We start from the raw sequence: 23,377 nt of genomic DNA on the forward strand, positions 1-23,377 counted from the left end.
AGCAATCTCTAGCTTTAATTTTAGGGGTAGCAGGCTTTAAAATGTCCCCTAACTGGAGGCTTTCCCTTCCTTGTCTTACTCCTCCACTCCTCTGCTGAGTTGCCCGTACCAGCAGCACGCTAGTAAACCAGTGCTCAAAATACAGAGGAAAACAACAAGTGGGACAGAAACAGCCCCTGCGGGAAGCAGCTGCTGGTCTCCATGGTGTCTATGCTCTCACCATGGCCTGTTTCAAGCTCTCAATGGGACATCCCTGAACCTGGAAAGGACAGCACTGTCAGCTCTCCCCAGTTAGGACAAACTGCCTCCAGCATGCTTCGTAAATAAAGTCCTTATTTCAGGGTGTGCCACAAAGGAAACACAAACTAAGACAGAAATGAAAGCTCAGAGAAAGTAATGCAGTTTTCTTAGGTATAAACACCTGGTCAGTGGCTGAAGGAACGCCTACTGTTACCTGATAAATTATACGGTAAACTGTGATATTAGCATGTTAATTACTTAGGCATTTACTTATTTGTCAAATAGTCATGCATTAAATACAGATACTTTATACAGAAGAGTGAAAGGAATTATAATTTTATTATTTTAAAGACTGTGAAGTAGATAATGAAATCCTGTATTGCAACATTATATCACAATGTTCTATCAAACGGCTTGATTTCCTCCTATTCACTATTTGCTGCATCAGTTTCACTGGCCCTGTTCTCATGTCTGCTTCATGTGAGATTAATTTTGCACAGTAAGATTAAGAGCCATAGCTATATATTGTATTCTTCAGTAGAACAGAAATCATCAGTCTCGGGCTTTTCCTTTAAAAAGCATGTTGCTAAAATATATGTAGAACCTCGTAACTTTTGAGAACACTGCCTAGAAGATGCTTGTTTTTGAAAATATTTTCCACTGCCAAGAAATTCTAAGCAGCTCAACTCCTTTTGCTTTTCCTTTGCAACATGGGCTCCATTTTGCCAAGCTCGTGAAGCCTAATCTGCAGGAATGGCCCTCCAGTGTGCAAAATGAAAGAATTTCAATTAGCAGGAACATTCTGTCTTGAACTACAAAAATGGGTCAGTGTGCCAATTATGATACGTGATATGAATTGGATGCTAAGAGAAACTTGGCTGATTGATTCATACATAATTTTTCTCTTTTTTTTTTTTTTTTTTTTTTTTTGAGACAAGGTCTCATTCTGTCACCCAGGCTGGAGTGCAGTGGCATGAGCATACCTCACCACAGCCTCAGACTCCTGAGTAGCTGGGACTACAGGTGTGCGCACCACACTCAGCCATTTTGTTTTTTTAAAGAGAAGGAGGTCTTGCCATTTTGCCCAAGCTTGTTATTCCTACTTCTCATCATCTTTTCCTCTTCAGAATCTCTTCCTGCTCATCTGGTAGAAACAAACATGAGTTTCAGAGGTAAATCATTTCCTTTAACGCTATGAACCCCACGTGCAGATTTTAACTCTCTTTTACTATATTTGTGACTTTCTCAATACCCTCCTCTATTTAAATCCCTCTTCAAGTTATTCTTTATTTAGATTGTAGATTGTAATGTAGATTGTAATGTCCTCAATTGGAGAAGCCCAGGTCTATAAAGAATTTCATGACTATTAATGCTGTAATCATATGATTTTGTGGCACAGAAGTAGATATTGGGTCTAATTAGGCAAATTAACAGTGCATAAATTGTAAGCTAGGTCATTGGTGGGCTGTTTAGGTCTGGGAAGAGATAATACTCATTTAATTCATTCAAAGAACCATTTATCAAATGCCTACTTTTGTATCAGGAACTGGGCATGCTAAGAGTATTCTAATGGAATATGGAGGAGTTAACACCTTACTTGCTGTTTTGTTTTGTCCTTTTTAACTTGGTCAATGTTTTACTTGTATTACTCTCCTAACATCTTCAGTACTCTGTCTTGAATTTATTGATTTGTGTATTTATCTTCCCCCCTTCATTAGATTTTTAAGCACTTTCAAGAAAGGGACTTGGTCCTATTTACAGACCATGCATCCAAGTGCCTCACAGAGAGATCCTTGAGAAATACTGTTAAACTGAACTGAACTGAGAGGTGAGCACCTATGTTTTTCATCTGCACTTGAGTTAGCATCAAAACATAGGACTCTTGACTTCATATTCCCAGATGCTTTTCCCTCTATTTATAACTTGTACAGAATTTGTGACACAAATGCTTTTTGTGTCTGAAGAGTTTATTACTAATGGGACAGATTGCATGTTTCATATGGCAACATGTATGAGTGCCTATTTGGATAAGAGCTTTTAAAGTGTTGACTTTTATTCTGACTCAGCAGACTGATTCTTTCACTGGCTCCTCTAAATGTGGTCCAAAGTTGTGGGTGGCAAAAATGCAGCCTGTGGACCACCTGTGTTCTCTCGGCTGTATTTGAAACAGGGAGAGTTCTTGAATTCCAGATGTAATCCAGGCTTCCAGCACAGCTTGCTGAGAAGAGCCATGCCTAGGAGACTCTGAGCCAGTGATGGAGCTGGTGCCTGCAAATGCATTGTCCACCCTTTCCCCTCACAGTCCTTAGCCTTCAACCCAATTCTCAAGTTTTGGTCTGCTTTTAATTGAGTACTTAGGAATTCACAAGAAATCTTTGCACACACTTTTCTGTTTCCCACTATGTTCTCCAACTTGATTCCATATGTCAGCTTTCTCCCTTGTGCCTTCCTCTCTTCATTCCAATCCTCTCCTCTTCCATGGGTAGAAAACCCGAACACCCCGGCTGGGCCATTTTGCTGAAGTCTTGCGTCAAAGACATATAACTCTGTGATGTAAATTAAAGTCAAGTGTACGAATGTGATTGTATTAAAAATGGATATGACAAGCACAAGATTAAGACCAGCCAACCTTGTGGATGATAAATATGTGGATCTGTGTTGTCAGTTCCTCCCCCTGTCCCGTGGTATGTCAGCCGCTCTCGTCCTGGAGCTCTTTCCCATTGAGCCTGGGCATGACTACAGCATCCTCTTCAGCGCTGAGTTTCAAGTGTCAATGACCTTCTATCAGAGTTGGCCACAATTTGGAAGCTTTCTTTAAAATCGTCTTTTGCATTCCTTCTCCCCTTGGGAGACAAGAACTATTTTCTAAAGGAGAGGTTTCTTCAAGTGTGGTTTCTCTGCCAGCAGCATAAGCATTACCTGGGAACTTGTTAGAAATGTAAATTCTCGGACTGGGCGCGGTGGCTCACGCCTGTAATCCCAGCATTTTGGGAGGCCGAGGTAAAGAGATCAGGACCATCCTGGCCAACATGGTGAAATCCCGCCTCTACTAAAAATACAAAAATCAGCTGGGCTTGGTGGTGGGCGGCTGTAGTCCCAGCTACTCAGGAGGCTGAGGCAGGAGAATCGTTTGAACCCGGGAGGTGGAGGTTGCACTGAGCCAAGATTGTGCCACTGCACTCCAGCCTGGCAGCACAGCAAGACTCTGAAAAAAAGAAAAGAAAAAAAAAAAAGAAATGTAAATTCTCTGACTCCAGCCCAGACCTACAGAGTCAGAAACTCTGGGAATAGGACCCAGCAATCTCTCTCTCTCTCTCTCTCTCTCTCTCTCTCTCTCTCTCTCTCTCTGTCTGTCTTTCTTTCTCTCTTTCTCTCTGTGTGTGTGTCCATTGTGGCAAAATATACATAATATAAAATTTACCCTTTGAACCACTTGTAAGTATACAATTTAGTAGTTTTACATATATTCATGATATTGTGCAACCATCACTGCTACTCATTTCCAGAACGTTTTTTATCATCTCAAACAGAAACTCTATACCCAATAAGCAATAACTTCCCACTCCCCCAACCCCATCCCTAGTCCCTGGTAACCTCTATTCTACTTTTTGTCTTTGTGAATTTTCGTCTGTTCTAGGTACCTCAGATAAGTGGAATCATAAAATATTTGTCTTTTTGTATCTGTTGTTTTTTTTTCACTTAGTATAATGTTTTTCAGGCTCATCTAGACTGAAGCATGTACTAAATTTCACTCTTTTTTGAGGCTGGATAATATTCCATTGTATGTATATACCATATTTTGTTTAGCTGTTGATCTGTTGATGGCCATTGGAGTTGTTTCAACGTTTTGACTATCATGAATTATGCTGTTATAAACATTGTACCAATATCTCCTTGAGTCCCTGCTTTCAATTCTTTTCAGTATAAACTGAGAATGAGGATTGATGGATCACAGGATAATTCTCTGTTAGCTGTTTGAGGAGCTGTCAATCTGCTTTCCACGGCAGCAGCACCATTTCACATTCCTGCCAGCGTGACACAAGTGTTCCAATGTGTCCACATCCTTGCCAACATTTGCTGTTTTCTACTTTTTTGATAGCAGCCATCCTAATGGATGTGAAGTTACAGCCTATTATGGCTTTGATTTGCACTTTGCTAATGATATTGAGCTTCTTGTCATTTGTATATATTCTTTGAAGAAATATCTGTTAAAGTTGTCTTTTTTTTTTTTTTTTTTTTTTGAGATGGAGTCTCGCTCTGGCTCTGTCACCCAGGCTGGAGTACAATGGTGCAATCTTGGCTCACTGCAACCTCCACCTCCCGGGTTCAAGCAATTCTTCTGCCTCAGCCTCCAGAGTAGCTGAGACTACAGGCACGAGCCACCATACCTGGTTAATTTTGTATTTTTAGTAGAGCTGGGGTTTCACTATATTGGCCAGGCTCGTCTCAAACCCCTGAGCTCAAGTGATCCACTCACCTCCGCTTCCCAAAGCACTGGGATTACAGGGGTGAGCCACCGTACCCAGCCAAGTTATCCCATTTTTGAATTGGATTGTTTGTCTTTTTCTGTTGAGTTGTAGGAGTTCTTCATATGTTTTGGAATTAATCTCTTATCAGATAGATGATCTGCAAATTTTTTCCCATTTCGTGAGTTATTTTTTTCACTGTCTTTATAGTGACTTTTTTTTTTTTTTTTTTTTTTTTTTTTTTTTTTTTTTGAGACAGTCTCGCTCTATCGCCCAGGCAGGAGTGCAATGGCCCGATCTCAGCTTACTGCAACCTCCGCCTCCTGGGTTTAAGTGATTCTCCTGCCTCAGCCTCCTAAGTAGCTGGGATTACAGGTGCCTGCCATCACGCCTGGCTAATTTTTTGTATTTTTAGTAGAGACAGGGTTCTGCCATGTTGGCCAGGCTGGTCTCAAACTCCTGACCTCAGGTGATCTTCCTGCCTCAGCCTCCCAAAGTGCTCGTATTACAGGTATGAGCCACCACACCCAGCCTATAGTGACTTTTGATAGGCAAAATTTTTAATTTTGATGAAGTTCAACTTCTCTATGTTTTCTTTTGTTGCCTGTGCTTCTGGTGTCATATCCAAGGAATTATTGTCAAGTCCGATGTCATGAAGATTTCCCCCATGTCTTCCTCTAAGAGTTTTACAGTTTATGCTCTTACATTTTGAGTTAATTTTTATATATGATATGAGGTTAAAAGTCCAACTTCATTCTTTTGCATATGGATATCTAGTTTTCTCACCACCATTTGTTGAAAAGACTGACCTTTCTCCATTGAATGATTTTGGCACCCTTGTCTCAGTCTGTGTTTTAACTAGCATCCAGGTAATTCTGATGCTGTTTTGTGTGTGTTTTATCCTTTATCTTATGCTTAGCCAGTCTAAGATTGAGAGGGTCATAATCAAATGGCTTTCCCAATGCACAGAAGGCATTTTATCTTGAAATTATGATGACTCTCACCTCAGTATTCTAATGGGAATCCTAGACTCTGACATGACTTTTTGATATGACTCATATCAGAAAGGAAAATAACCAACTTAATCCATTCTTGGTATAACCAGTAAGTGATCCCCTGAGTTTCTCTCATGGCCCTGTGATAATTAACCACCAAAGAACACCGATGATATTCAGCTCATTGGACTCAAGAAATAAAGTTTTCTAACAGATACTCTTAAAAAGCTTTATATATAGTCTTTGAACATTTTTTTTTTTAACCAAACTTGAGTTTAAACTTATTTATGGTAAGCAAGGTTCACCTCAAGTTTAGTGCTGTGAGTTAACAAAAATAAAATTGAAAAGCTCAGCTCAATTTTGTATTAAAACCTGATTTGAACCATGCTAAATTGGTACTAAGCTTTCATGTATTAATTTTAAACAGAGTCTAACACACCATAAACAGATCTACTTGTATAGTTAAAAGCTGGTGTGTGTATAGCCAAGCTCAATTAGCTACATCTAAGCATGGCATCTACATGCATGCCCGAGCTTTGTAGCAATACCCAGAGATTGATCTTCCACATAGTCCTGGGAGAGAAAGAGTTATGTTAAAGCTGCCAAACGTTCCAAAATTCAGTGACACAGACTGATTTCTACTTATTATTTAGATACTCAGGTTTACTTAACTGACAAACTGGACTTATTTATTAGTCAGCTATATCTTTCAATGGTCAGTCATCATCCAACCTTGAAATAAATGTTAGTTGATTAAAGCAGTAATGGTTCAAACATTTAAACCACATGCTGTGGATCTGAAAAATCAAGTCAATATGTGTAAAGGGAAGAATTATTAGAGGATTTATGAAATCTGGCCTGAACAAATTAATTCATCAGTTTAGCCAAAGGTCTGTCAATGAATTCAAGAACCTTTTCGAAAAGGGAAAGATCTGTTGTAATTTAAGTTTCTGTTTATATGTGAATGTGGTAGATTGTTCTTTCTGAAAAGGGATACAGTTTACACAAACAGATTTGAAAGTTAATTTGAAATTGCTCAATGTCTTTGAGAATCGGAGTGCAATCCTTCAGGGATTGGAACAATTACTGTCCTCTCCGCCCCTTCGTGGTGATGGAAGGGAATTTGAACCTCACCGGGACTGCAAAATGTTCCAACAAACCACGATGCCAACTGTCCAGGAACAGATTACTGTCTAAATAATAATGCGAAGTTTCTACCTACCTGCGTTGGATTTGTTAAAATCATATACTTAACAGAAGATTTAAAGGTACTTCCAAGCATGTACATATACATACACCATACACATACATCTATTTCTGCCTTATACATTTACTTAGAATCTAACTTTTAAGTTAGAAGAAACTCCACTAGAGCCAGGCGCGGTGGCTCACGCCTGTAATCCCAGCACTTTGGGAGGCCCAGGCGGGTGGATCACCTGAGATCAGGAGTTCGAGACCAGCCTGATCAACATGGAGAAACCTCATCTCTACTAAAAATACAAAATTAGCCGGGCGTGGTGGCGCATGCCTGTTATCCCAGCTACTCGGGAGGCTGAGACAGGAGAATTGCTTGAACCTGGGAGGCAGAGGTTGTGGTGAGCCGAGATCGTGCCGTTGCACTCCAGCCTGGGCAACAGAGCAAGACTTCGTCTCAAAAAAAAAAAAAAAGAAGAAGAAGAAGAAACTCCACTATATTTTGAGCTAGTGAGGTGGGTAATGCACACATTTAACAGACAAGAAAACTGAACCTCAGAATCATCGCCTGAATGTGTTCAAGACTGCACAGCTAGCAAGTGGCAGGACTTAAAATTGAACTAGTGTCATTTGACACAGATATTGCTTTTCCTGTTGCAACACACACCTAGCTATTCCCGGCTGTATTTTCCTAATAACGGGGGCTCATCGCTTTGCTACTCAATCTGTGATGGTGGATCAGCATCATCAGTGTTTCCTTAGAGCTTGTTAAAATGCAGAATCTCAGGCCCTACCCCAGACCTAATGAATTAAAATACACGTTTTGACAAGATCCCCAGGTTTGAGTTATTGTTTGAGAACCTCTGTTTTAGAGCTCACTTTGGGAAACCTGTGCTAGAATTTATTGAAATGCTGAAAAAGACCAGCTGAAACTCTTAAGATTCGATTTCAACATTCAAAAACTAATTTTCTATAGTTCAAAGATGCATAATGATTGATTTTTGTAGGTTTTGTTCCAGCTTTATTAAAGATAGAAGATCCACTAATTATTATGCATTTGAAACTAAATTTTTAATTTTTTTGTTTGTTTTTGAGACGGAGTCTTGCTTTGTCACCAGGCTGGAGTGCAGTGGCACGATCTCGGCTCACTGCAACCTCCACCTCCCTGGTTCAAGGGATTCTCCTGCTTCAGTCTCCCGAGTAGCTGGGACTACAGGCGCACACCACCACGCCAGCTAATTTTTGTATTTTTAGTAGAGACGGGGTTTCACCACGTTGGCCAGGCTGGTCTCGATCTCCTGACATCGTGATCCACGCGCCCCGGCCTCCCAAAGTGCTGGGATTACAGGCGTGAGCCACCACACCCGGCCAAAGATATGTATTTTTATCAGCACAAAGATGTCAGAGGCGTTTGAACCAGAGCAACTCCATCTTGAATAGGAGCTGTGTAAAACGAGGCTGAGACCTACTGGGCTGCATTCCAAGGAGGTTAAAGCATTCTAAGTCACAGGGTAAGATTAGGAGGTCGACACAAGACACAGGTCATAAAGACCTTGCTGATAAAACAGGTTGCAATAAAGAAGCTGGATGCAGCTGCAGCAGCCCTCCTAGGGGCAGGACCTGGGCACCTCTGCAGCCTGCATCCTCGGGGGACCTGGGAAGGCCCACACTCCCCCCACCACATGCCCGTCCACCCCCACTCCCCACCCCCATCCCTGCTACCGGTGCCTGGCCTCTCTCCTCTTCCAGTGCCTGCTCTCATCTCAGAGGGGGATTGAGGCCGAGGCCCAGGACCATGAATGGCAGCGGGAGGCAGACAGATTCCTGGGCGGAAGTGGGTGGTCCCCCGTAAGTCCCCTCCTTCCGGCCAGGGAGGGCCTGTATGCTGGGAGCCTGCCTGCCAGTCCCAAGGACCAGAGCGGGGACTCAGGGCGCCTCTTCCAGGCTGCCTGTGGCCACCCACCAACTAATTAGCATGCACTTCCTCCCCTCTGAAGGCCATAAAAGCCCCCAGCTCAGCCGGAGCACAACAGGGGATGGAGAGGCCCCCAGGTGACCAGTTGCAGAGAGGAACTACCTTCTCTGCTGACAAGACAACCTGCTGGCAGAGAGGAGCTGTCCTCCCTGCTGAGAGCTTCAGAGACCTGCAGCGACGTCCAAACCACTTGTCTGTGCAGAGCAGCCGCCCTCTCCAGGGCCTTCTCTCTGCTGAGAGCTGAACACTCCACTAGATGACCTGCATACAGCGAGGAGCTACCCACTGTGGGTTTCCTCTGAGCTGTTGCAACACTCAGTAAATCTCTTCATATTGTTCATCTTCCACTTGTCTGCACACCTCACTCTTCCTGGATCCAGGACAAGAACTCGGGCAAAGGCCCCGCCGGCATGGAGGTTTCCAGACAGAAAAGCAACACCCCAAAGATCCCATCACACCACCAGCTCCAGCTCCATGGCGCTTTATAAAATGCATGGCGACCTCAGAAAGTTACCCTATATGGTCTAAAAGAGGGGAAGCATGAATAATCCACCCCTTGTTTAGCATATCATCAAGGAATAACCATAAAAATGGGCAACCTATGGAGTAGTCATTCTTGTATCCCTTTGCTTTCTTAATAAACTTGTTTCACTTTACTCTATGGATTCGCCTGGAATTCTTTCTTGCACAAAATCCAAGAGCTCTCTCTTGGGGTCTGGATCAGGACCCTTTTCCCGTAACAAAGGTAGAAGACAGTTTCTATTATCAAAAGGCCTTTATCAAGCTGTGGCTTCATAATAACCAGCCCTCCATGTCAGGAGTTGATGACAGTCACTCAATATTAAATTTTGGTTTGGGGGTCTTTGTGAACTGCAAATTCTCACTGGCTTTTAGAAAAAAAAATTGTAGCCATGACAAAAAGTATTCAATTCCTCTCTCTGATATTTTCTGTTCAATAAAACTCCATAGAATTAAAACTTGAAATTCTCTAATTGTGCCTGTGATACACTTAAGCATAGCAGAGCCTCCACTGGTGACGGGACGGTACTCACCATGAGACCTGGCCACACTGAGACCTGTCAAGAGACCTGGCTGGGCTCCTAAGGGTCTATGCACATGAGAATCCAGGAGCTTTGGTGGGTCTGGCTTTCAACAGAAAATTACAAGGCATACTAAAAGGCAAGAATTACACTTTGAAGAGACAGAATAAGCATCCAAATCAATTCAGGTATGGCAGGAATGTTAGAATTATCAGACTGGAAATTCAAAACAACTGTGATAAATACGCTAAGGGATCCAGTGAAAAAACTCAGTAACACGCAAGAATCGATGTGTAATGTAAGCAGAAAGATAGGAGTTCTAGGAAAGAATAAAAATACTACAAATCAGAAACACTGCAACAGAAATGAATACTTTTGATGGACTCATGACTCATAAGCCCATCATCCTGGATAGATGACGAAAGAATTTCTCATCTTGAGGATTTGTCAGTAGAAACTTCCAAAATTGAGAAGTCATAGGAAAAGGACAAAAACAAAAAACAAACAAAACTCCAGAATATCTAAGAACTCTGTGTAACATTAGCATAATGGAAATAAGAAAGAGAGAAAGGAACAGAAGAAATAGTGGCGGCAATAATGACTGAGAATTTCCCTAAATTAATGTCAGATATCAAGGCAGAGATCCAGAAAACTCAGAGGACACTGAGCAGGATTAATGCCAAAAAACCACACCTTAGATAGATCGTATTCAAACTGCAGAAAATGAAAGATAAAGAAAAAAATGTGAAAGAGGCCAGAGGAGAAAAACACCTTATCCACAGAGGAACAAGGATAAGAATTATGTCATAATCTCCTCAGAAACTATGCGAGCAAGAAGAGAGTAGAGTGAAATATCTGATGTGTTGAGAGAAAATAGCCACCAACACAGAGCTCTCTACTCTGCAAAACTGTTCTTCACAAGTGAAGAAGAAAGACAGACTTTCTCAGACAAACAAAAATTGAGTGAATTTACTGCCAACAGACTTGCCTCGCAAGAAATATTACGGGAGGTTCTTCAGAGAGAGGGACTACGCTACAGGTCAGAAACTGGGATCTGTATAAAGAAGAGTATTGGAGAAGGAATAAGTGAAGGAAACTTTTAAACATTGATTTTTCTTATTCTTAATTGATCTAACAGAGAACAGTTTCTTCAAAATAATAGCAGCAACAATGCATTTGATTATGCGTGCTTGCGTATACGTAAATGAATACAACGTGTGTGTGTGTGCTTATGGACAAGTGAAATGAATGACAACAATGATACAAGGGACAGGAGGGAAGAATAAGATTTTTTTTGTCGTAAAGTACTTGCACTACCTATGAAGGGATATAGTGTTATTTGAAAGGTGACTTAGATTAGTTGTAAATGTATATTGCAAACTCTAAGGCAACTACTTAAAAAAGCAACAAAAAAAGTATCTTAAGAAAGGAGAGAAAATGGAATAATCTAAAATTATCAATTATGACCTCCAAAGGCAGAAAAAGAATGGAATTCAAAAATAAAAACCAAAAACAAAGGCAGTTGATAGAAAACTGTAATAAATATGGTAGATATTAATCCAACTATATCAATAATTACTTTAAATGTCAATGGTTAAACATATCAACTAGAAGACAGCTTGTCAGGGTACATCAAAAAACAAGACCCAGCTATACATTCTCTACAAGAAACCCATGTTAAATATAAAGACACATATATTAGAAGTAAATGGATGGAGAAAGATATACTGTGCCAACACTAATAGAAAGAAAGCAGGAATAATGATATTAACTTCAGAAAGAGAAGAGTTCAGAGCACGGGAGTTGTTAGGGATTTTGGAGGGGTATTTCATAATGAAAGGGGTCATTTTGCGTGAAAACAATGTGTCAATAAAGGTTTATTGATCGTAACAAATGTAGCACTCTGTAGGGAGATGTTGATAGCGGCCGAGGCTGTATGTTTGTGGAGCCAGGGAGTTGATAGAAACTCTGTACTTTCTGATTAATTTTGCTGTGAACCTATAACTGCTCTATAAAGTCTATTTTTTTTTTAAACAGAGTCTTGCTCTGTTGCCCAGGCTAGAGTACAGTGGTGCAATCTTGGCTCACTGCAACCTCTGCACTCCAGGTTCACGCCATTCTCCTGCCTCAGCCCCCCAAGTAACTGGGACTACAGGTGCCCACTACCACGCCCAACTAATTTTTTGTATTTTTAGTAGAGACGGGGTTTCACCAGGTTAGCCAGGATGGTCTCAATCTCCTGACCTCGAGTTCTGCCTGCCTCGGCCTCCCAAAGTATTAGAATTACAGGTGCCTGGCTTATAAAGTCTATTTTTTTAAAGCGCACATGTCCATGAAATGACATATTTTGTAACAACCAAAGCAACAGAATGGAAATGGAAGCATTTGCATATAATGGAATACTCCATAGCAATGAAAAAGAACAAACCACAGCTGCATGTAACAACATGAGTGTATCTCACACACATAAAAGACACGAGAGAGTACATATTGTGTTGTTCCATTCACATAAAGTTTAAGAACAGGTGAAATGAATCCCTGGTGATAGAAATCAGGATCATGATTACCTTTAGGCGGAAGGAGGTTAGGGTTAGGGGGAAGCATGATAGAATCTTCTGGGGTGCTTTAAATGTTCATCATTTTGTTCCAGATGGTGGTTACACAGGTGGATTCGTATCCAAAAATTCACCAAGCCGTATGCACTGAAGTTTTGTGCACTTTGCTGCACGGCACAGTCTTTCCCTCGGCTTGCTTTCAGCCTGGTTCCCACCTCTGATTTAAAATGAAATCAACAGCCACATCACAAAACAGAATTCACTTGAAAAATATGCTTTATTTTTTAAACTGAAATTCCAATTGTCCATAAGCCACTTTGCCATGAAATACACATGGAGGGTTTCAAATTGTTTACTGGCCAGAGTATCAAGCTATTTAGCACGCCCTTGGGGGACGAGGTATGTTCTGGTGGAGAATCCGAGAATCATGAGCCTGAATATACACCAAGGAGGCACGACCAGAAGTGAAAAGACAGGAAGGGACAGAAATTGGAGAGGATGGTTTGGTCCAGGGAAGGCTGTTAGAAATTTCTTTCACCTCACAGTCTTGCAAAAGACCTGGGTCTCAACTTCCAGCAAATCGAGATGGAGAATTTTTTAAAACCATAATTAGGTACTTTTAAGAAATCTTCAGGTTTTGCTTTAGTTATTGGCATAATTTCCTCTATTCTCTGGGTTGCCACAGTAGTGAGGATCTGCAAACAAAAAGGCATTCTTCATGGAAACAAGGAGAAAATAAACGGTTCTTGTTTATATCAGCACTGTTTTTTTTCCTCTCTGACTTACTCATTCATGAGTTTCTCCAACTGTCTGAGTCTCTGGGAAAGGGTGTGTTTGCCCATTAATCAAGGAATAGCTATTCTCCCCTTCCTGCACTACTAATCAAGAGAAGCAACGTTTTCAATTTCTGAAAAGTCCATTTTAGATATTCCCTGTATGACTCAGTTGACATGTTCACTGGTGACAGCAATCTCGCTATGACTAACCAGCTTCTACTTTTGACATCTTCTAGTAGAAAAAATGAGTTGCTGTGTAGACATTTCCCTCCAGGTGGTCTTCACCTAGAGTATAACAATTAGCCGAGTCTATAACGGGAAACTTTCTTGCAAAGAGATCAGAATGTTGATGTACTATTGCAGAGTGTATGCTGCCTCCAAGTTCTACCTCTCATAATGTCAGAAGATGATGACTTTCTGTGGCAATAAGGATTTTTACCAGGTCTTTATTTGGTGCCCAAGAATAATACTTTTCTTGTGTTTCAGATTTTCAAAAAAATAAGAACATTCCTTCTAAGAAGCTGTTATCCAGCATCAGATCTCTGAATGCAGCTGACTGAAAAGTGGGCTTTTGCATGCAAGGTGGATTCAGTTGAAGGTAAATAGAAAGCTAAACTCCTTCCTGTTACACTGCCATGCATGCCAGGTCTTCTCGTCCTAACTGCCCTGAGGCCTCTGCACATCACCCACCGTGGGTTTTGAAGCCCACTGGGATTATCTAGGACCTTGAGCCGGGGTTGGCTGTTACAGGAGCGCTGGTCTATAACACTGACAGACATTTCTTCTGCTCCATGTTTCATTTTCTTGTTTAACAGGTAGACCAATTTGCTACTAAGTTGGTTTCTCCAGCCTGGGCTGTGAAAAAGCGGCGTCCTTTGGGAAGCATTTTGCACTTACTGCAATATTCCAGCGATGCCAAGACACAACCTCAGTGAGCTCCACACTTACTCAGGTAAATTCAACTGATCCATGTGCTATGTTAGCCAAACGGAAAAATATTTATTTAACCATTCTGCTTACAAAGATTGTTAGATTTTATACTAAGTCAGAATTTCATCTGCCTCCTTTCTGACATCTCTGTAAAGGTTGGATGCCTATAACATTGACAATAATTTATAATATACTGACCTCTATGAGCTTACAGAGGTATAGTGCTGTGAGCTATTAACATCCTTATTTACTCTGAGAGGATGCAGGATAGTTAGAAACACAGATAATCAGTATTGTAAGGCCAATTGCCTATGTCTTAAGAATAATTACCATTATTTGCCTGGCATTTTATTTGGGTATAGGCGAATGGCATTCTTTACGAAGAGTGTTGTCTTATTCTTAAGTTTAGCTCTGTATCTTTAATGAAGATAATTCCTTAAGATCCTTTTTTCAAAATTCTAAAAGGACCTGTCTTTTACTACAAAAACTTTAATAATTTTTATTTTTTCCAGTGTTTAATTATGAACATTTTCTAACATATAGAAAATTCAGAAGAAAAATACAATGAACACTTATGTCACTTAGACACCTACCATTTAGATTCAACAATTGTTAACATTTTGCCAGATAAGTGGATGTGTGCACTTGTGTGTGTATGTTGTTTGCTTAACCTATTTCAAAATAAGCAGCAGACTTCATGATATTCTCCCCTAAATATTTCAGGGTCATCTCCTAAAAATAGGGCATTCCACTACATGATCACAATACTATTAACACATCCAAGAAAATTAGCAATTATTACAATACTATCTTATACCCAGATCATGTACAAATTTTCTCATTTGTTCCTCAGATATATATTTAAGCAATGTGTTGAATGGCTGGGTTTTGTTTTAAATCCAGATTTATATATCGCATTTTGTTTCTGTATTTCTTTTAATCTCTTTTAATGCAACAGTGTTCTCAGTAGCACCCTCATGCCCCAACACATCTTCTTTTCTTTGGCATTGAATCTTTAAAGCATCCAGGACCGTTGTTTTGTATCATGTCTCAAATATGTTTATTTCTTCATAGTGTCCTATAGCTGGTTCATCTCCTGGGTATTTCTCATAAAAGTTGAGTCCTTTAGTTGCATCTTAAATATTTGATCCTAGTTATAGCCACTTATGTTGGCTTTTATATCCTTGCATGTAAATAAGACTTGACCTTATTCAACAAACTAAAGTCTTTCTGATTTTATAAAATATAAGTGCCTCTAAGTGAGACCTCTCTCCTGTACTTTATGACTTCTTAGTAAATGCATAGCACATATTTACCAGTTGAATCACACCATTCAGATTCAATCTCTCTGGATTCTTGTAAGTCATCCAAAATTTTTCATTTAGAATGTGGTGTACTACACTCAAAATTACTCTTTTCCTGCCAATATGCTGTCTTTTTTTCCTTAGGATTATCTCTTTGGAGATTTTTAATTAAATATATTCTTTTGTACTGAAAGGCAGTTAAAGTCTGAAACTTTAAACAGCTGGTTATCTACTTCTAGGGTAATAAGGTATTTTAGAAAAACCTAGAAATTCATGCACTTTATAAAAATAACTGAATTCTTTAGTGTATCAACTAAGTATGAGGGAAATCTGTACGCTAATTCTAGAATGTGCAGTGAGTAACATGAAGTAGAATAGTCTCTAGACAAGTGTGAAATTTTTAATTAATCCAAGCTATAAATATCTGAAAAAGTGATGTTTGAGGGTTTCAGAGTGATTGTAAATTAAACTAATTACAAATTGATTACCATTGATAAGTTGGTCCTTTACATTTTTCTTAAGATAAAATGAAAGCTGAATTTTTATTTGTGACTGATTTGACTATTTCTGTACGATATTTGCTTTAGGGAAACCTTTTAGTGTTTTCAAAATTCACCTTTTAGCTGGATCCAGTGACATGTCTGACAAAATGACAGGCAATTTGGAAAGTAAACATGAAAATATCTGGGGAAGGGCAGTCCAGACTGAAGGAACAGCAAATACAACAAACCTAGAGACAAACCCTTAACCGATACTTAGTAAAAAATAAACTAGACTAGGAAAAATGTCTGAAAAACACTAGACCACCTACGTCCTCACTTGCTACAACTTGAATAGTCCTAAAAATATTCCCATGAATACTACATTTAAGAAGAATATTCAAGAAGAATAGTCCTTAAAAATATACTTGTGATAAATTGGGTAAATTTAGCAAATTGTTTTTAGGCAAATTGATGCTTTGCTAAGTTGACTTATAGAGGACTGGTTTTCAATCAATTGATTTCTGGCTAATTTACCTGCAGCTGTGCCTGCTGCAGAATAGACATTTAGTAAATGTTTATTGAAAGAATGATAGGAAAAAGCTTGCATGTGAAACAAAATGTCAAGGATTGTATTGAGTATTGTATCTGAGAAAATAACTTAACTGGAACCTAATTTGGGTTTGTGGCTTATCTGCCTTTCTGATATTTGATCCCATCCAAAAACCATCTGCAGGTTTTTTAACTGCAAAGCCCCACAAGACCTATCTCTGGGCCAGTTTATCTCCTGGTGCCTTCCTTTCATCTTCAAAGCAGGCCCCAGGAACTCAGCTTTCGTTCCTCTCCAGCAACTCAACCATCCTTTCTATCCCTTCAGATTTTGTTTCATATCACTGCATAATCTCCCTCATTTTGCAATTTCTTCTACATCTGTAGATAAGCGCAGAAACCTAAAAAATTTAAGGATCTGATTCCAGATCTCTGAAAAGAAATAGGATAATGAAGCCAATAGGATAATAGCCAATCTGGTAGAAGTGAGTAAGGTTATAGAATCCTTCCACAATTATCAGGTTATCTGTTCCTTGTCCCTTTTAAGACGGTAAATGGATCTAGGAGGATGAGACTTGTGTGTGTGACTTTTTCTCTCCCCGCTCAATTGTACGAATTAGTTTTATCTCTTTAGGATTTGCCAAAAAGCAAAGCGGTTATCATTACTGGTTAAACACATTGATACTTATTTATTGTAGCAAACATGAAAGCACTTGTTACAACAGGACTACAACAGTCAGCAGAACTGGGTCCCAGCTGGTGGTGACTCCAGCAAATAGTCAGGGTCCCACCTTGTGCCCACTCTTCCATACCTTTCCTGAACAGTCAGTCATCGGTGTTCTAGGTCTGGTGTGTGTTCCCTGAAAGGCAGCAAAGAAAGAGAGTACAGACTGTAGTGTCCCTGATGAGATCATGTGTGGAGCTCCTAATATCAATTTGGCTTGAATTCAAGGACTGCTTTCCTGTTCCAAGGGCAGGGTGGAGGTACATTCCTAGGACAGGGAATGGCAGATGTCTGAAATATACCTTGCAGACCACTACACTTCGCTGAGGTGTTGCCCTCTGCATTTATCCTGAGGGTGGAGTTCACTAAACCCCTTTCTTCTCACCCCATTTTTAGATACAATCAAGGTAGAATAATAGGTGTTTCCTAAACTCAAATTGGCAGTTTGCAGTTTCTGGGACATCAGCAATGAATGACACCCTTTTAATGGACCCCCCGCCCTCCCTCTTCCCCCGAGGAATGATGAACATAGTTCATGTCCTTACTAATTGTCTGTGGCCCAATCACCATACAGAGTACAACGTGTAACTATCATGAAGACAGTGTTCAAGGGCAAGGCTTCAGTATATGAGGGGCAGCAGAAGTGATGGGGGGAGGAGGAGTGGAAGACCAAGGCTGAGCCATTCCCCAGAGGGATCTTGTTACCACCAGGAATGTTGCCAAGGCAGGGGCTTTTGCAGCTGTGTAAAGAGCAGATTAGGAGCAAGATAGAAGCCTGTTGTTAAAACTGGGGCCCAAGATCAGGGCTGGACAACATCAAGCATCTTTGCTGCCAGAGTACCTAAGTGTTGAGTCACAGCAACTTAATCCCTCCTATTAATACCTGGTTTGATTCTGGGGACTGGAGTGAGGCTGAGTCCCCTATTGGCTGCCAGAATTTCAGCTGCAGGGAGAGACAAACTCCAGGAAATCTACAAGTTAGGCAAGAAGGATACCGGGAAAGAGAGGTCAGTTTCCAGAGAATTAAACAACTGACATCAAAGACGTAAGGGCTGTTCCTGGTAAAGGAATGTTTTGCGTGTAGGAACTGGGCAAGGAGAAAAAGATAGTCCAGTTGCATTCACACTCTCACCTGAGTGACAAGGGAAGGCAAGATAACTAAGTGGAACTTTTTTCATTCTGTTGCTTTCTAAATTTTCGAACTAAGTTTAAAAAACAATGAGACTAAGTCTGAAGGTCACGACAACCTGGCTACTTCAAGCTAGACCCCGTGATCATGAGTGTTTGCTCTCACCTATCAATACCATGCCATTCTGAGATTGCCAGACCAACCTTCTTCCCAGCCCTGGCACCCAAGGCTCTGGCTCAGGTCTTTAATATCTACTTCCCTGCACTGACCTGATGCAGTAGCTGCTGGCCTTCCAGCTTGTCCAATGTCAGCCTAGCTCAAAACTGGGTCTTCATACCAAAAAAGTCCGAAAAAGGTGTTGAACTTGCAAATCTAAAGGCATCAAAGGGCTGCAATATGTTGGAGTGGAAAGAGGAACAGAAACTTAACGAAGTTGCCGGAGAGCAACAAGAAACCAAGAACACGCAGAGCTTAATTTTAGGCTCCAGGGATTTTCCCAGACTTATTTTCACTGTTTCTTAGGACTCCAATTTTCTAAGTCCTTTGTTCTTCAGTCAAATGGAAGTACAAGGAAACGTGAGAACTCTAGATGAGGTCCTTAAGTCATTGCTACTAATTGAATGGCCCTGGCAGCTCAGATCAGCAGGTACTTTGGGAGCATCAGCAATGACCCCTGTGTCCTTGGGACGTCACTCTCCCGCTATAAAGTCTTCAGTGGATCTCTACTGCCTTGGAAGAATTGGACTCTCTGGCCTCACCTTTAAAATCTTCCAGGAACCTTTTCTCTCACTAATCCCCTTCAGGCAGCAAATACTCCAGCAAAACTTAATCACTGGTTTTTCACACTTGACAGGAACTTTTTCCATTTTCTGACTTTTCTCAAAGTTTACTTTGTGTAGAATAATATTTTATCTAACTGACACATCTAAATATAGCTGTTCTTCAATGCCAGCTAAAAGCTTCTTTCTTCCAGAATGCCTTCTTTCTGATTACACTAATCTCTGATCACACTTACATTTACTTGACTTATATTACTCAGCATGTTTTTACTATAAAGTAAATCTTGTGTCATCTTCCTCATTTACACTGCACATTCATCAAATACAGATATTATATCTTATCAATGTTTTCAACTGACCTCAGTGCCAGAGAGTTGAACTAATCATATTCCTCAGTTCGTATCACCCAATCATTACAGTTGAAGCAAAATACTTAATTTAGATATTGATTCCTTTTTCATCTCATTCTCTGTTACCATTCCCTCTCCCATTCCCCCCTCTTTCCAGAGGCAAACGCTCTAACGAGTTTGAAGTCTAACATACGTGTATACACACTCTTGCAAAATATAATAATATAGTCCACTGTATCTTATTAGACCTTGTTCTACTTCTTATTTTTTTACTCAGCGCCGTGGGTTTTTGTTTGTTTGTTTGGTTTTGTTTTGTTTTGTTTTATTGAGACAGGGTTTTGCTCTTGTCGCCCAGGCTGGAGTGCAATGTCGCGATCTTGGCTCACTGCAACCTCCGCCTCCCGGGTTCAAGTGATTTTCCTGCCTCAACCTCCCGAGTAGCTGGGATTATAGGCACCCACCACCACGCCTAGCTAATTTTCGTATTTTTAGTAGAGATGGAGTTTCACCATGTTGGCCAGGCTGGTCTCAAACTCCTGACCTCAGGTGATCCACCCGCCTCGGCCTCTCAAAGCGCTGTTTTAAAGATCTATTCATATTGCTCTGTTGACACTTGGTTTGTTACTTCAAGCTGCCAAAAAATACTCAGTATTATGCAGTCTGCACATTTCACTCACCCCTTCCTCCAGGAGGGAACACCAAGATTTCCCCTCATCACTGGAAACACCACAAACAGCACTTCAGTGACTACATAATACATGACTCCTATGTGTGAAAACTTCTTTACAATATATATACCCAGGTAAGGGTTGGCTGGTTAATAAGGTGTATGCATGTTGAAATTGACTAAGTACTGAATTTGACGAGCTGAACCAGTCTGCTCTCACTAGTAGTTCACATAGGTTATTGTTTTCCCACATCCTTGCAAATACTTGGCCTTATCTGATTTTCTAATGCTTGTTTATCTCATGGATATCTAGTTGCAGTTTTTGAATTTGTTTAAATCACTCTTATCTGATTTTCAATACATTTGAGCATTCTTCATACATCCTTTAGCCATTTAGGTTTCCACTTCTGCGAATTGCCTATATATATTCTTTGTCTATTTTTCAATTAGTTTTCCTCTTTATTATTGAATGATTTGCATATGTTTTCTTGTACATCCTAAATACCAGTTAGCACATAGCTTCTGTGCCTTTTGGCTAAGATCAAGTGTGGTATCTGTTCTTATCAGTTTAAATACTACTTAGCACATTGGTTTCAGTTTGGCTGTGGGGTCCTTCATTGAACAATTCTGATGAAGTCAAATTAACAATTCCTTACGTTTTGTTTCTGCTTTTGGTATCTTGCTTAAGAGTTCTTTCCCATACCAGGGTCATAAAGTTAGCCTATAGTTTCTTCTGTAGCTTTATAGTTTTGCCATTCATATTTAGATGTTTAGTATGTATACACATATATACATATATATTTTCACACACATATAAACACACACCCCTCTATATGCATATATATATGTATACAGTATGAGATATAAATCTGTTTTTCCTCAATATGGTAAACTTACTTTCCCATTATCATAAACAGGTTTTTTCTTTCCCCAAGGATTTGTGGTATCATGTTTATGGTATCTAAGACTTCCATCTGAGATCTCCGTTCTGTTCCATTTCTTCATTTACGTTTTTACACCAGTACCATACTATTGTTTGTGTTTTTAAAAAAATTATTATAGCTTTGTTTTAATCTTGAGTGTGGTAGAACAAATTCCTGCCCTTTAGTCTTATTTTTCAAAACTGATTTAACTATTTGTGGATCTTCATTCTTCTATATACATTTTAAAATAGGTAAAGTCCTTAAAAACATCTGGCTACAATTTCAATTGGCATGCTGTAGACTGATGCATCATTTGTCGGTTGGGGGCGTGGATGCTTTTAGAATGTTAGATGATCTTATCTGTAAAGATAAACTATTTCTCCATTTATTTAGAACTTCACGTCTTGTAATAGGTTTTTAAAACTTTAACCATGGAGGTCTTTCACATTCTTTCAAAAGTTTACTGACTTGTTATAGTTGTTTTTATTGCTGTGTATAGCAGCTTATTTCCTAATTATGTTTTCTAGATGGTCTTTACTGCTGCAGAGAAATGTTATTGACTTTTTAAAACTGATCTTGTATACAGCAACTTTGCTGAACTTCCTGATTTGTTTTACCTTCCTGACCTGTTATAATATCTATGTATAATACTGCTCTTTGCCTTTAGAAGATAATTTTGGCCTGAAGTCTTTTGATAGATTTAAGATCAAGATTGGTACTCTGGCCTTTTTTATTGTTTATATTTCTTTTGTATATGTTTTTAGTGCTTTTAATTTCTACCTTTCTATGTCTTTTTGTTGTAAAGTGTAAGAATATCTTATTCTCATACTTAGCACTTTGTTTTATAATCCAATATGAGTGCCATTTACTATAATTACTGCTATATCAGGATTTATTTTTTCATTTTATACTTCCTTTTACTATGTGGCTTCTTCTTCCTCTTCATAGTTCATCTTGTGTTCTTCCAAATAAACAAAAATGATTTCTGCTGCTTTGAGTTTTATATTCTAATTTATTCATCTAGCAAGTTATCTCTAAGTTGTCCTTTTTGACTGGGGCTTATTTCACTTAACATAATGTCTTAAAGTTTCATCCATGTTGTAGTATGTATCAGAATTTCATTCTTTTTAAAGGCTGAATAATATTTCATTGGATGTATATACCATATTTTGTTTCTGCATTCATCTATCAATGGATAGTTGAGTTGCTTCCACTTTTGGCTATTGCGATAATGTTGCTATTATTCACAATAGCAACAACATTGCTCTATGTCTGTCTTTCTGTCTTTCAGTATCACACTATTTTGATTACTGTAGCTTTGAAATAAGAAAGTGTATGACTTTCAACTTTGTTATCTTACAAGATTGAGTTGGCTATGTGCAGTCTCTTGAGATTCTGTATGAATTTTAGAATGGATTTTTTATTTCTACAAAAAAGCATTGGAATATCAACAGGGATTGCACTGAATCTGTAGAATGCTTTGGGTAGCAGTGACATCTTAACAATATCAAGTCTTCCAATTCATGAACACAGGTTTTGTTTGCCATTTATTTGTGTCTTCTTTAATATTTTTCAGCAATATTTTGTAGTTTTTAGTGTACAAGTCTTTCTTTCACCTCCTTAGTTGTATTAATTCCTAAGTGGTTTTTGTTGTTATTGTTTGTGGCTGAAGGAGATGCTATTGTAAGTTGAAATATTTTCTTAATTTCCTTTTTGGATTATTCATTGCTAATGTATAGAAAAGCAATGATTTTTGCATGTCAATTTTGTGATTTTGCAGCTTTCCCAAATTAGTTTATTAGCTCTAACAGATTTGTTTGTGTAGAATCTCTAGGGTTTCCTATATGTAAAATGATATCATCTGTGAACAGAGACAATGTTGCTCCTTCTTTTCCAATTGCGATGCCTTTAATTTTTCTTTCTTACCTAACTGCACTGACTACAAATTCTAGTACTATGTTAAATAGAAGTGGCAAAACAGCATCCTTGCCTTATTCCTGATCTTAGTGGAAAAGCTTTCAGTCTTTCACCATTGAGTATGATGTTTGAGCTGTGTGTTGTCCATACGTGGCTTTTATTACGTTGTGGTAATTTCCTTCCAGTCCTAGTTTGTTTGTTTGTTTGTTTTTAAATCATGACAGGGTATTGAACTATGTCAAATGCTTTCTCTGTATCAGTTGAGATGATTGTGTGTTTTTATTTCCTTTACTTGTTAATGTGGTGCATTACACTGATTGATTTTTGTGTATTGAACCATCCTTGTATTCCAGTAATAAATCTCACCTGGTCATGGTGTGTAATC

At 39.4% G+C, this 23,377-nt stretch overlaps 1 long non-coding RNA gene and 1 pseudogene across 1 annotated transcript in view; one reads left to right on the plus strand and one right to left on the minus strand.

Moving 5' to 3' along the window:
- The window catches only part of LOC139358064 (uncharacterized), a 74,505-nt gene that overhangs the window by 35,265 nt on the left and 15,863 nt on the right, over positions 1 to 23,377 (minus strand). Inside the window, exon 2 of the long non-coding RNA XR_011612272.1 lies at positions 10,899 to 10,964. This is a non-coding gene — a long non-coding RNA (uncharacterized lncRNA). The remainder of the gene's footprint in view (positions 1 to 10,898; positions 10,965 to 23,377) is intronic.
- LOC112423029 (U2 spliceosomal RNA) lies at positions 20,668 to 20,877 on the plus strand (annotated as a pseudogene).

This window comes from Macaca nemestrina, chromosome 14 (genome assembly GCF_043159975.1).
Source record: "Macaca nemestrina isolate mMacNem1 chromosome 14, mMacNem.hap1, whole genome shotgun sequence".
NCBI lineage: Eukaryota > Metazoa > Chordata > Mammalia > Primates > Cercopithecidae > Macaca > Macaca nemestrina.